The sequence below is a fragment of the Bos taurus genome, chromosome 13 (genome assembly GCF_002263795.3).
Source record: "Bos taurus isolate L1 Dominette 01449 registration number 42190680 breed Hereford chromosome 13, ARS-UCD2.0, whole genome shotgun sequence".
Lineage (NCBI taxonomy): Eukaryota > Metazoa > Chordata > Mammalia > Artiodactyla > Bovidae > Bos > Bos taurus.
Window position 1 is genome coordinate 40,955,065 of NC_037340.1, and position 12,155 is coordinate 40,967,219.

The window sequence follows — 12,155 nt, forward strand, 5'->3', positions numbered from 1 at the left end:
TCACTTTTCTTACTGGGAAAATGGAGCTGATATTCCTGTCTACTTCCTTGATTTCCTTTTTCTTTTTTTTGGTGTGGACTCCACGAGATATAAAAACACAGGTGCTCGGTACCTAATGGATGTTCAAGAAATATTCTCTATTCTCATTTTAGTGTCTGCAAAGTCTTCATTTCTTCTTTATTTTCACTTTAAAAGCTGCAAGAAGATTGAAAATGGCAATGAGCATGTTCCAAAATGACATAGGATGGTTTAAAAAAGTGGGAGATATTTATATCTGAAGTCAGCACTACATAAACATCTGTGGAAGCCAAAGACATTGTGTGTTCTCCAAACATTTCCCGGAAGCGATGGGGCTCCTGCTGGGACATGGTCTTGCCAAAACCCTTCGAGCTTCAAAGATGGTCTTTTCTAAAACTCTTCTCTCCACTGGCCTTGACCATGTTCTGCCAGAAAACTGCCTGCAAGCAATTTTTTAAATCATGTGTGATCCACCCCCCACCCCCACCCCAAGAAACAACACACCAAGAGGTGCAGCCAACTCTCAAAAGCTTTACTTGTGCCTCCAGCTCTGACCAAAGAGGCTTTCATGGTGAGCCTGAGAAGAGAGAGAGCTTTTCAGAAACCACGTTTGAGCCCATGATAGAGTGGAAGCTCAGGAGCCAGCAGGCCCATTTCCAGACTTGTCTCTGGCCCAGATAATCTAAATTGACATCCAATCAGTGGGACAGTTTATCCAAAAGCTGTTAGGATGACTTGGGTTTCACACAGAGCTATAAAGACACTGTATGAAGTCTGATGTCTTTATTTCCCATGAAGTCTTGTTGGAGGGGAAGAGGAATGCACTTGAATCCCAGTCCTGGAGGTACAGGGGCCATTGTGGAGAAACATTCAGACCTCTTGGCCAAGAAAGGATAGTAACCAAGGACCACTCTCCTTTTTCCCACACTCATTTATAGGTTTGTCCATCTCTTGTTCTCCTCACTAGTAGGTTCTTAGACATGAGAGATATGGACCAAAGGCTGGCAGTGATTCCATGAAATCCTGCCATTCACAGGGAGCATCAGGTCAAGTCAATTGACAAGGTTGCTGGTGGAGCTGAAGGCAGAGGGTCCCTCCATCACAGACAGTGCAAATTCGTGTCACTCCCAGCTTCTGGCAGGGTGATGAGTCAGATACCAGCTGCATGATGTTCTGCAATACACTGTATTGACATTTCAGCTACATAAAGCAGAAATGATACCTTTCTCCTGAACTGTGGGACTGCAGATCAGTGAGAGGAGCTTGGCTTCAAGCTGTGGGTGGGTTCAGGCTTCATCTGCCTCCCATCAGGGAACCAGTGATGACCCAGGGCATAGTCTTCTTGTGGTTGAGGATGTTCAAGAATGTGATGAGGAAAGGTGTGATGTCTTCAAAGACCTGGATTCTGAACGGGCACACTGTCACCTCTGCACATCTTGGCAAAGCCTGACACCCATTAGGTGAGGAAATAAATTTCTCTTACAAAGCCAGGGTGGGAAGGAGCAAGGGTTGAGAGCAGGGATATAGCTCCCTACATGGGGTCACTGCTCAGTTTCAGCACAGAAGGCTCAAGGTAAATCTTGCTTCCCTGGCCACTCCAGTGGCATTGCACCATCCAGCCCAGGGGCCCACAGCACAGGTTGTGCTGGCCCTCCAGCAGCCTGGGGTACAGTCTCGAGAATTCGGAAATCCTACTGCCTCTGTGTGCCACCCTCATCCCAGGGAATAAACAATGCACTAGGAGTCTATGTGTCACATGAATCTACCATATTTTGTTGATTATAAGAAAACAGAACACACTGAGAGTTTTCCTAGGTGATAATTCGGGAGTTGTAATGTACCTTAAAAATAGAGGCTGGCAGTGAGAGGAGATTGCTCTTGGATTCCTTGAGAGTTTAGAAAAATGATAATAATCCCATTAAAAGACATTTTTCTTGAAATATAATTGATTTATAGTGATGTGTTAATTTCAAGTATACATTGAAGTGATTCAGTTATACGTGCATATATATACACACGTGTATTTTTGTTGTTTCATCGCCAAGTCACGTCTGACTCTTGGGACCCTATGGACTATGACCTGCCAGGCTCCTCTGTCTGTGGAATTTCCCAGGCAAGAATACTGGAGTGGGTTGCCATTTCCTCCTCCAGAGGATCTTCCCCACCCAGGGATTGAACTCTCATCACCTATGTCTTCTGCACTGCAGGCGAATTCTTTACCCACTGAGCCATTCAGTTCAGTTCAGTTCAGTTCAGTCGCTCAGTCGTGTCCGACTCTTTGCAACCCCATGAATCGCAACACGCCAGGCCTCCCTGTCCATCACCAACTCCTGGAGTTCACTCAGACTCACATCCATTGGGTCAGTGATGCCATCCAGCCATCTCATCCTCTGTCATCCCCTTCTCCTCTTGCCCCCAATCCCTCCCAGCATCAGAATCTTTTCCAATGAGTCAACTCTTCGCATGAGGTGGCCAAAGTACTGGAGTTTCAGCTTTAGCATCATTCCTTCCAAAGAAATCCCAGGGCTGATCTCCTTCAGAATGGACTGGTTGGATCTCCTTGCAGTCCAAGGGACTCTCAAGAGTCTTCTCCAACACCACAGTTCAAAAGCATCAATTCTTCGGCACTCAGCCTTCTTCACAGTCCAACTCTCACAGCCATACATGACCACAGGAAAAACCATAGCCTTGACTAGACGGACCTTTGTTGGCAAAGTAATGTCTCTGCTTTTCAATATGCTATCTAGGTTGGTCATAACTTTCCTTCCAAGGAGTAAGCATCTTTTAATTTCATGGCTGCAGTCACCATCTGCAGTGATTTTGGATCCTCCCAAAATAAAGTCTGATACTGTTTCCACTGTTTCCCCATTTATTTCCCGTGAAGTGATGGGACAAGATGCCATGATCTTCGTTTTCTGAATGTTGAGCTTTAAGCCAACTTTTTCACTCTCCACTTTCACTTTCATCAAGAGGCTTTTGAGTTCCTCTTCACTTTCTGCCATAAGGGTGGTGTCATCTGCATATCTGAGGTTATTGATATTTCTCCCAGCAATCTTGATTCCAGTTTGTGCTTCTTCCAGCCCAGTGTTTCTCATGATGTACTCTGCATAGAAGTTAAATAAGCAGGGTGACAATATACAGCTTTGATGTACTCCTTTTCCTATTTGGAACCAGTCTGTTGTTCCATGTCCAGTTCTAACTGTTGCTTCCTGACCTGCATATAGGTTTCTCAAGAGACAGGTCAGGTGGTCTGGTATTCCCATCTCTTTCAGAATTTTCCACAGTTTATTGTGATCCACACAGTCAAAGGCTTTGGCATAGTCAATAAAGCAGAAATATTGAGCCATTAGGGAAGCCTATTTTTCAGATCCTTTTTCATTATAGGTTATGACACGATATAGAATATAGCTCCTTGTTCTATACAGTAGGAATTTGTTGTTTATCTATTTTATATATAGTATGTATGTCTATTAATCCCAAACTCTTAGTTTATCCATCCTCACTTCCCTTTGATAACCTTAAGTTTGTTTTCTAGGTCTGTGAGATAATGATTACATTTGAGTAGCTCTGAAGAATTCTTCCCAGGCAGTGAGGATGGGGAAGATAGAACTAGGAATATTTTAGAGGGGACAAGACTGGCAGGTTGAATGAGGATGTGTGTGTGTGGCAGGGTTTGTTGAGGGAGGAGGGACAGACAGCCAGGTAGCGCCCCAGGTTCAAGCTTGAGCACCTGATGGGCTGAAACAGCAAGCAGGAGGTGGTGTGTGGTGACACCAGAATCTGCACCGTGGCTAGGTCCCAGGGTCCCAGGGGCTTGGCCAGGATCAGACATCAAAGGGATGCATAAAGACACTCTGGGGTCAGATGGGCAGCAGTTAACAGGAGAAGCGGCAGAGGAAACTGGTGGAGGGGTGTGGGCCAGAGAGGAGGGCGAGGCTCTGGGGCCATTCTTGCTTGGGTCTTCTTTTGTGGCTCGAGGGTCTTGCCTGGGTGTGAGTACGTTAAAGTGGGGCCTTTGGACACCAGTAGAACAATGTCATGTGTTCTCTGACCCTTGCGCCATGGCTGTGGTAACTGCAGTCCCAGGTCTTCTTTCTGAATGTAAGCTCTTAAGGGTTGAACATTAAGTTCTTTTTTTTTTAAACATGGAATTTTCAAATATAGACTGTTTCACTATCAGGAAAAGGTTGTTCAGGATGATTCCTGAAACCCCTTTTAACTTTAAAATTCTAATGATCCATGCCCAGAGTGTTAGTGATGATAGATACATCTTTCTTACCTGCAATAACCCATTTTTCAGTTTGACCTAGTGTTAATAAATTAGTTCTAAAACCAACCAGTATTCATGGCTTTTTGTGACTTATTACATGTGTCTTTAAAATTCTGACAGGTGAAGTCTAGTTTTAAAGTTTAGTTAAGGGAAAAAAATTGCTGTTTTTCTGTTGCCAATAGATAGTTGTATACATAGGAGAGTTTGCCTTTGAATATGTACATATACTATATGCATATATTCAATTATTTTAATATATATTCATATGGTTTCATGAAGTGAATTCAATTTTCTAAATTAATTTTATGAAATATATATGTGTGTGTATATATACATGTAAAATTCCATGAAAGATTGTATTTGATTTTCAAAGTACAGAGAACATTGCAAAAAATGACTTAACCAATTTTTCAGGATCACAAAGAGTAAAAAGTAATTTTGCTTTTATTGTTTACTAGCTGTCTGAAGCAATTTAGATGCTTCTATATTGGTTTTCTGCTGTCCTTTTAAGATTTAAAAGTGGAAACTGCAATTTCACCTTTTTTAGTCAATAAAAAATTAAACGAAAAGTACGACACATTGATTTTGTAGCCAGGTTCCACCTAGATGTTGCCCCTGACAGAAGTGGGACCTATCCACTCCTGTGTCCACTTAAGGACGGGCCAGAGGATGCATACAATCCTCCCTTCACATTGACTGAGCTCTGTCTGGATAGGGTGAAATGTGATTTGACATCTTGAATTCTACTAAAAGAATGTCTAACTGATCTAGAAACAAAAAGGTAGGCTATTACATTCATTAAAATGGTCAGAAACCCTCTTGATGCACTTGGCAAGACCCTTTAACCTTAGCTATGGCTATTCTACAATGCCAATCTGATTTTTTTTTCCTCGGGCAAGATTTGCCATTGCTGTTGTTTAGTCGTTAAGTCATGTTTGACTCTTTGGGGCCCCGTGGACTGTAGCCCTCCAGGCTCCTCTGTCCATAGGATTTCCCAGGCAAGAATACTGGAGTGGGTTGCCATTTCCTTCTCCACTGGATCTTCCCAACCCAGGGATTGAACCCATGTCACCTGTGTCTTCTGCATTTCCTGCATTGAAGGCAGTGTGTGGAGTTTAATACTGTTAATAGGCAATTCCTGGTTTCCCTGGTGGCTCAGACAGTAAAGAATTTGCCAGCAATATGGGAGACCTGGGTTTGATCCAGTCAGTCTTAAAGGAAATCAACCCTGAATACTCATTGGAAGGACTGATGCTGAAGCTGAAGCTCCGATACTTTGGCCACCTGATGCGAACAGCTGACTCACTGGAAAAGACCCTGATGCTGGGAAAGATTGAAGGCAGGAGGAGAAGGGGACGACAGAGGATAAGACGGTTGGAGGGTATCACTGACTCAATGGACATGAGTTTGAGCAAACTCTGGAGATAGTGAAGGACAGCGAGGCCTGGCGTGCTGCATTCCACGGGGTTGCAGAGAGTCAGACACAACTGAGTGACTGAAAAACAATAGTCCATTCATAATTTGCTCAAGTATTTGCAGTAGTAGATGTTTCAGTTTGTTTTAAACAGCCATAACTTATGTGTAGATAGTTAAAAATAACAGAAAAATTGCAAAAGTCCTCTTTTTCACTTCTGAAAATAGTTGTTTCACTTTAAGGCACCAAAGATGATTAAATTTTTGGAAGAACAGAGGAGGTCTGAAGATTTCTGAACTGGCACAAAAGCAAACTGGGGCTGGGAGAACTAACCTCAGAACAGCTGTGGTCTAAAAGCAAGTCAGAGCAAGAGACTTTCTTATTTACACAACAATAGGAACAACAAAACTGCTCCAAATTCAAACTGGGGAAGGACTGGGAACATTGTTCTCTTACTAATGTGAGGTTGGAAGCACAGTGGCTTTCAAGTGAATTGGCCATGACCACACGGACACTTGGATGTAACTGGAGCCAGGACAGCAGGCAGATGTGTTTGGCATTTGCATGCCCACATTCAGAAATTTTTCTCCTTTCTCCTACTGGCATATTGAGGCTGATCTTGCTGGCAAAGTAGAAACTGACTGAATACACATACTACTTAGAAACATACCGTTTGGCTTACTATGGGGTCTGTGTACCTGGGTTTTGATGAATAAAAATGTAAATTTTATCCTGGATATTTGACAAATGTTCAGAAACGTACACATTGCAAAACACGTGTTGAAGAAGTTGCCTCTCCCGTAGAGAGTTCATTAATCCCATTTTCACTTACTGAATGCGGAGCTCTGTCTAGCCTGGTGGTGGTGGTTTAGTTGCTAAGTCCTGTCCAACTCAAGACCCCATGGGCTGTAATCCGCCTGACTCTTGTCCATGCGATTTCCCAGGCAAGAATACTGGAATGAGTTGCCATTTCCTTCTATAGGGGATCTTTCCTACCCAGGGATCAAACCCATGTCTCCTGCATTAGGTGAATTCTTTACCACTAAGCCACCGCAGAAGCCCCCATCTTGTGTGGGAGAGAACAAAGCACCAAAATGTATGACTTCAAAGTGAAGAGGAAGGAAGGAGACAGAAGAGTGAGAAAATAAAAATTTCTTGCTAGGACTCAAGGACTAGCCTGTGCTTTCCCCAGTATGTGTTTTAAGTGGTCATTATCTATTTATTTTACTTATCTAAGCATGTATCTATCCATTCATTTCATTTCAAAAAGGCTTTGAAGCTGCAAAAATAATATGCTATCTTGCTAAGTTAATTCCTTTGCTATACAAAGAGCTCTCATAAATCAATAAGAAATGTGTTCCCAAAACATATGAACAGAAAAAAAAAATACAAATGATTTTTGCTTGATTGGGTAGAAGTCAAAACTTTGAAAATAGGTTGAGGGTGGTCTGTGATAATATACAGTGGCTGTATACCTGGTGTATACCTATATAAACAGATATCCCATATACTGCTAGCCAGGTGCAAACTAGTAACAGCATTTGGGGAAAACATTTGGGTGGTATTTTCCACATTTAAAATGCATGGGTTTTCTTGTCCCAGAAATTCCATTGGGATTCTTCCAACAGATGACTCCCATGTACACAATTAGAACAGGTTTCAGTGGCTACTTCTTGGGGTGGAGGAGTGGGGATTGGACGGGTGGAGATGATAGGAGAGAAACTCACTTATGCTCTGCGTGCCATTTGTACTGTTGAAATTTCCTAAATATGCTATTTGTATTACTTCGTCACAGAAAGAAATTATAAAAATGTATTTGTTGGATGCATAAATGACTATAAATTCACCAGAAAGAAAAAAAATAGAAAATGGCCTACAATAAGAATTCAGAGGTGAAACTGCATGACAATTAGGCTGAAGGCAGAATAAAGGGAGAAACATTGAGAAGTAAGCCAGCATCATGCATAGTTGCTACAAGTGGGCTGAAAATTCCCAGCAGCCTGTGTAGTGTGTCTATAAGATGAAAATAAGCATTTGCCAGAAGTATATCTATCTGGGATCTGAGATCCAAGAGAAATCTCTCCTGTGATGCTTGTAGAGAAGGATGCAGAGGATAAGGTCCTCAAGAGCAAGCCCAGAGTAAATTCAACATGTTTCAACATCCCTGTGGCGGATTGGGTTATCATTCAGGATTCTTTACCTCTTTGTAACGGGGGCTTCCATCCATGCTCTTGGCCGGGAGACCAAGGGTACTTTCCTATAGAGTGGGCAGAGGGGACATGCCACTCCACAGTCTGACTTTGTTCCCTTGAGAAACTGCCTTTGCCAACAAAACGAGAGCAGCAATGGCGTGGGCTGTGTCTACACAGTGTGGAATAACTGTTTGCTCTTGTAAGCAATGGGATTTGGGGATTATCTGTTACTCCACAGTATGCAGCAGAACCCTGGCTAATGTATCCCTGGTTGTTGTTGCTGTTCAGTCGCTAAGTCTTTGTGACCCCAGGGCCTATAGCCCAACAGGTTTCTATGCCCTGGCAAGAACACTGGAGTGGGTTGTCATTTCCTTCTCTAGGGGATCTTCCTGATCCAGGGACTGAACCAACTTCTCCTGCATTGGCAGGCAGATTCTTTACCACTGAGCTACCAGGGAAGCTGGAGATGGGGATATCAGAGTGAAAATAAGATCTGAAGGAAGCTTTTGAATTGCTGGAGATACTGAGAACAGTCAGGTCCTCTAATAAAAGGATATAAACTCCCTCTGCAATCATGGCTTTGCTTGGGGACCTTACCTCATTGCTGATAGTGGAGTACTAGGTAGCCCAGCACTTTATGAGTGAACTGATCCTGAAGACACTGCGTGATGTCTTTGGGCATTCACTGAAAGGATGTGTAAAAACTGGGCTGCATGGGTAACACGGGTCTGCCCTGGGTGGGGTACCTGGGACTAGATAGAGTTGCTCTTCACCGTCATTTGAGGGCAATCTGCCAAGAATCTTAGGACTAAAAGTATGTGAAGTTCAAGAATTAAAGTTGCCCAGTGACCTGGTGGTTAGGATTCTAGACTTTCACTTCTGTGGGTTGGGTTCAATGCCTGGTCAGGGAACTGAGATCTCGAAAGCCATGTGGCTGGGCCAATCAAAAATTAAATAAAAACAAAACAAAACCAAAACCACAAGTATAGACTCAACCTTCCTGAGCCTCCCAGTCGGGCTTTTTCCGCATCCCCTTGAGTATGACTCGGTTCTCTTGGAATAAACCTGGTGGTGCTTTTGGTTCCAGTCCAGGGTGGAAGCTGAAGCAGAGTCTAGACGTATTCATGGGGAGCTGGTCTCTCCTAAGGGACAGTGAGAGGCCTGTAAGCACAGACATAATTCTATCAGATTGGCTCTGACTAAAGTATGGGCAGTCTTTCAGGGTTGTTTTTTTTTTTTTTTTTTTTTTTAGGTTAGAAAAAAGGAATGCTTTTCAGATATTCAACGATGTCTGGCCTCTTGCCAGGCCTGAACATGAACATAACAAAGTTAAATGACTGTTGGACGCTGGGCTTATCAGGAGCGAAGCTGCAAGGAAATAGAAGCAACAAAATCACCTAGAAGAACATCCTTTAAAAACATTACTGGTCTACTCCGTGAAAATGAGTTTTGTTGGGTACATGCACACACCGTAACTGATGCCCAGGCAGGAGTAGGGTGGGAGGTCCATGTTGGGGAAGAGGGCTGCCCACCGTTTTCCCTGGATTTACTCTTTTTCTGTCCTGTTCACACTTCTTTTCAACTTCCAACCCCTGCCCATCCCCCCCCTCGCCCACTGTCAACCTTCGGGGGCCATCCCCGCCGCGCCCCCCTCCCAAACTCGCTGCTGCCCTCCTCCCCGCTCCCGCCCGGGTCAGGCAGCATCCTCAGATGTTTGCGTTTATCCTTTTAACTGTGTCTTCCTGTTAAACCTCCTGATGTGTGTTTTTGTTTTACATGAAAGTGCTTTATGAGGTTACCATGCTCCTTGCTCCTTTCCGCTGTGCACTGTGGCTTTAAAATCTATCCTGTGGCCCCTACTGCTGTGCTGTTTGTTGCTTTAACTTCCTTGCTGTGCTCATGACCACTGAGCCTCCACCACTGAGGTTTCCATCTCCTGGGTGAGACCCTGCGAGCTGCACAACCTACCCCCCTTACAGACGTCCACATGCACATCTCTCTCTGGACCTTGTGGGGATTCTCCCAGGAACTTGCCTAGGGGGTGGATATCCTGAATCACAGAGGCTGTCGATCTGGAAGCCAAGGGATGTTATTCTTCCCCACACCAATTTCCCCAGTCTCCATTTCAGGCTGGGCTCCTCTCCTCTTTTCCCTCTCCTTCTCACTCCTCCTTCCCTTCGTATCTGATCAGCTTCCCGGGGGTCCCACCTCTGCCATGGCTCCATCACAGTTTAGTTCATTCCCACCATCACATGTCTGGTTTGGATCTTGACTTCCCTGACATAAATGCAATTTTTCTGATTGGTCTTTGCACTTCAGGGTGCTCTCCGACATGAGCTAGTTCTCTGTATGGATGCGCATCTTGTTGCCTGTCAGTCCTTGGCTTCCAAGCCTGCAGTGACCCCCCAGACCCCCCACAAAATGACTTTGGTCTCTTGTTGTGGCCCCGAGCCCCTCCTCCAGCCAGTCTCCTCCCCGTCCCCAGCTCCTCCCTGCTGCACTTCAGCAGGACCGCAACATGCTCCTCATTGCAAACACATGGGACGCCCTCCATATTAGGAGGCCAGAGGAACCAAGAGAGGTGGAGAAGATAGACAAGCTTATTTTGAGTGTTCCTCCTTAATCGATTTAATTAGAAATACCTGTTCTGCTTGATCATGTATCAGCTCAGTTTGTCTAAAAGAGAGAAATACTTGCACAGAAGGAAACACACACGCACATGTGGTCTTCCCAGATGGCTCAATGGGTAAAGAATCCACTTGCAATGCAGGAGATGCCGGAGACTCGCGTTCCATCCTTGGGTTGGGAAGATCCCCTGGAGGAGGACATGGCAACCCACTCCAGTATTCTTGTCTGGAGAATCCCATGGACAGAGGAAACTGTGGGCCACAGTCCACAGGATCCAAAGAGTTGGACAAGACTGAAATGACTAAGCATGCATGTACACACACACACACACACACACACACAAACACATATATGTCAAACACCAAACCTCTTTATCTATATAGATATTGCATATATATTCTTCAGCTACTCATGGCATATGACCTATAATATGTTATACATATTATAGGTATATATATATTCATATGAATTCATATATATAGGTATATTTATATTCACATATTCAATTCATATTCATAGGAATATGAATTGCTTATTTAACTTATATGCAGAGTACATCATGTGAAATGCTGGGCTGGATGAAGCTCATGCTGGAATCAAGATTGCTGGGAGGAATATCAATAAACTCCTGCTTGTCTTGGTGGGGAAACGGGAGAAAAATTAGGACCCGACACAAAGGCAGACTCTCTTGTTGAATTACAAATACCATCAACACTCCTGCTGGTCTAAGCTCTTGCCACTTCATTTGTCAAGTCGGTATAACAGCGTGTTCTCTTCAGCCTGCGCGTACACTGTTTGGCAGGAGGGTGTTTATAATATCGCACACTACTGCAGGAAACCATTTGACTTCCTGGATCCACATGGTCATATGTTCCTTTAGTGATACTGGAACATCACTGTGTCAAATTTTTTATGTGTATGTGTGGAGAGGAGGAATATGCGTCACATCTGGACATTCAAAAATATCAAGGAGCCAGATGTATATTCATACGATCATCTATGTATATACACATACTACATACCCCTTTAAAATGGGAACAACTTTGCTTGTTGTCCTTGGTTTTACTGAAGGATCTTGTGAGTGAATAAAACCATAAGAAAACAGGTGGGATAACAGCCAAGTCAGTTATAAATACAATCTACATTGTTTTAACAGCCTTGCAGGAGGAGGAGGGAGGGAAACGATGTTTACTGACTGTTTACAGTCCATGCCAAGTCCTCTGTGAAGCATTGCCCCTGGATTCTCTCATCCGATGTCATCCGATGCTAGGAGGGATCATTTCCCTTAAGCTGGAGAATCAGGCTCCACAAACAAAGTGCATAAACAAGATCTGAACCAAAGTTTGCCTTAATTTAAATACATGTGCTTCACTCCACAACACCCTAGCTGCATCTCTGACCATGTAACGAATGCTATCAGAACGCCCAGTAGCAAAATACTCACAAGGTTCTATGATGATGGTGGGCAGTGCATAGAGACTGCTTGGAAGGTCTTCAGGCAAAATTATACTTTATGGCTTAGAATTTGGGGGGGTGGTGGTGATCAGAATGCTTCCTCCCCCCTTCACCTCTTTTTCTGCTTCAGGAAAATCCCACTCCCCACCCAGGGCTGACACTCCGAGCCTTTCTTCTA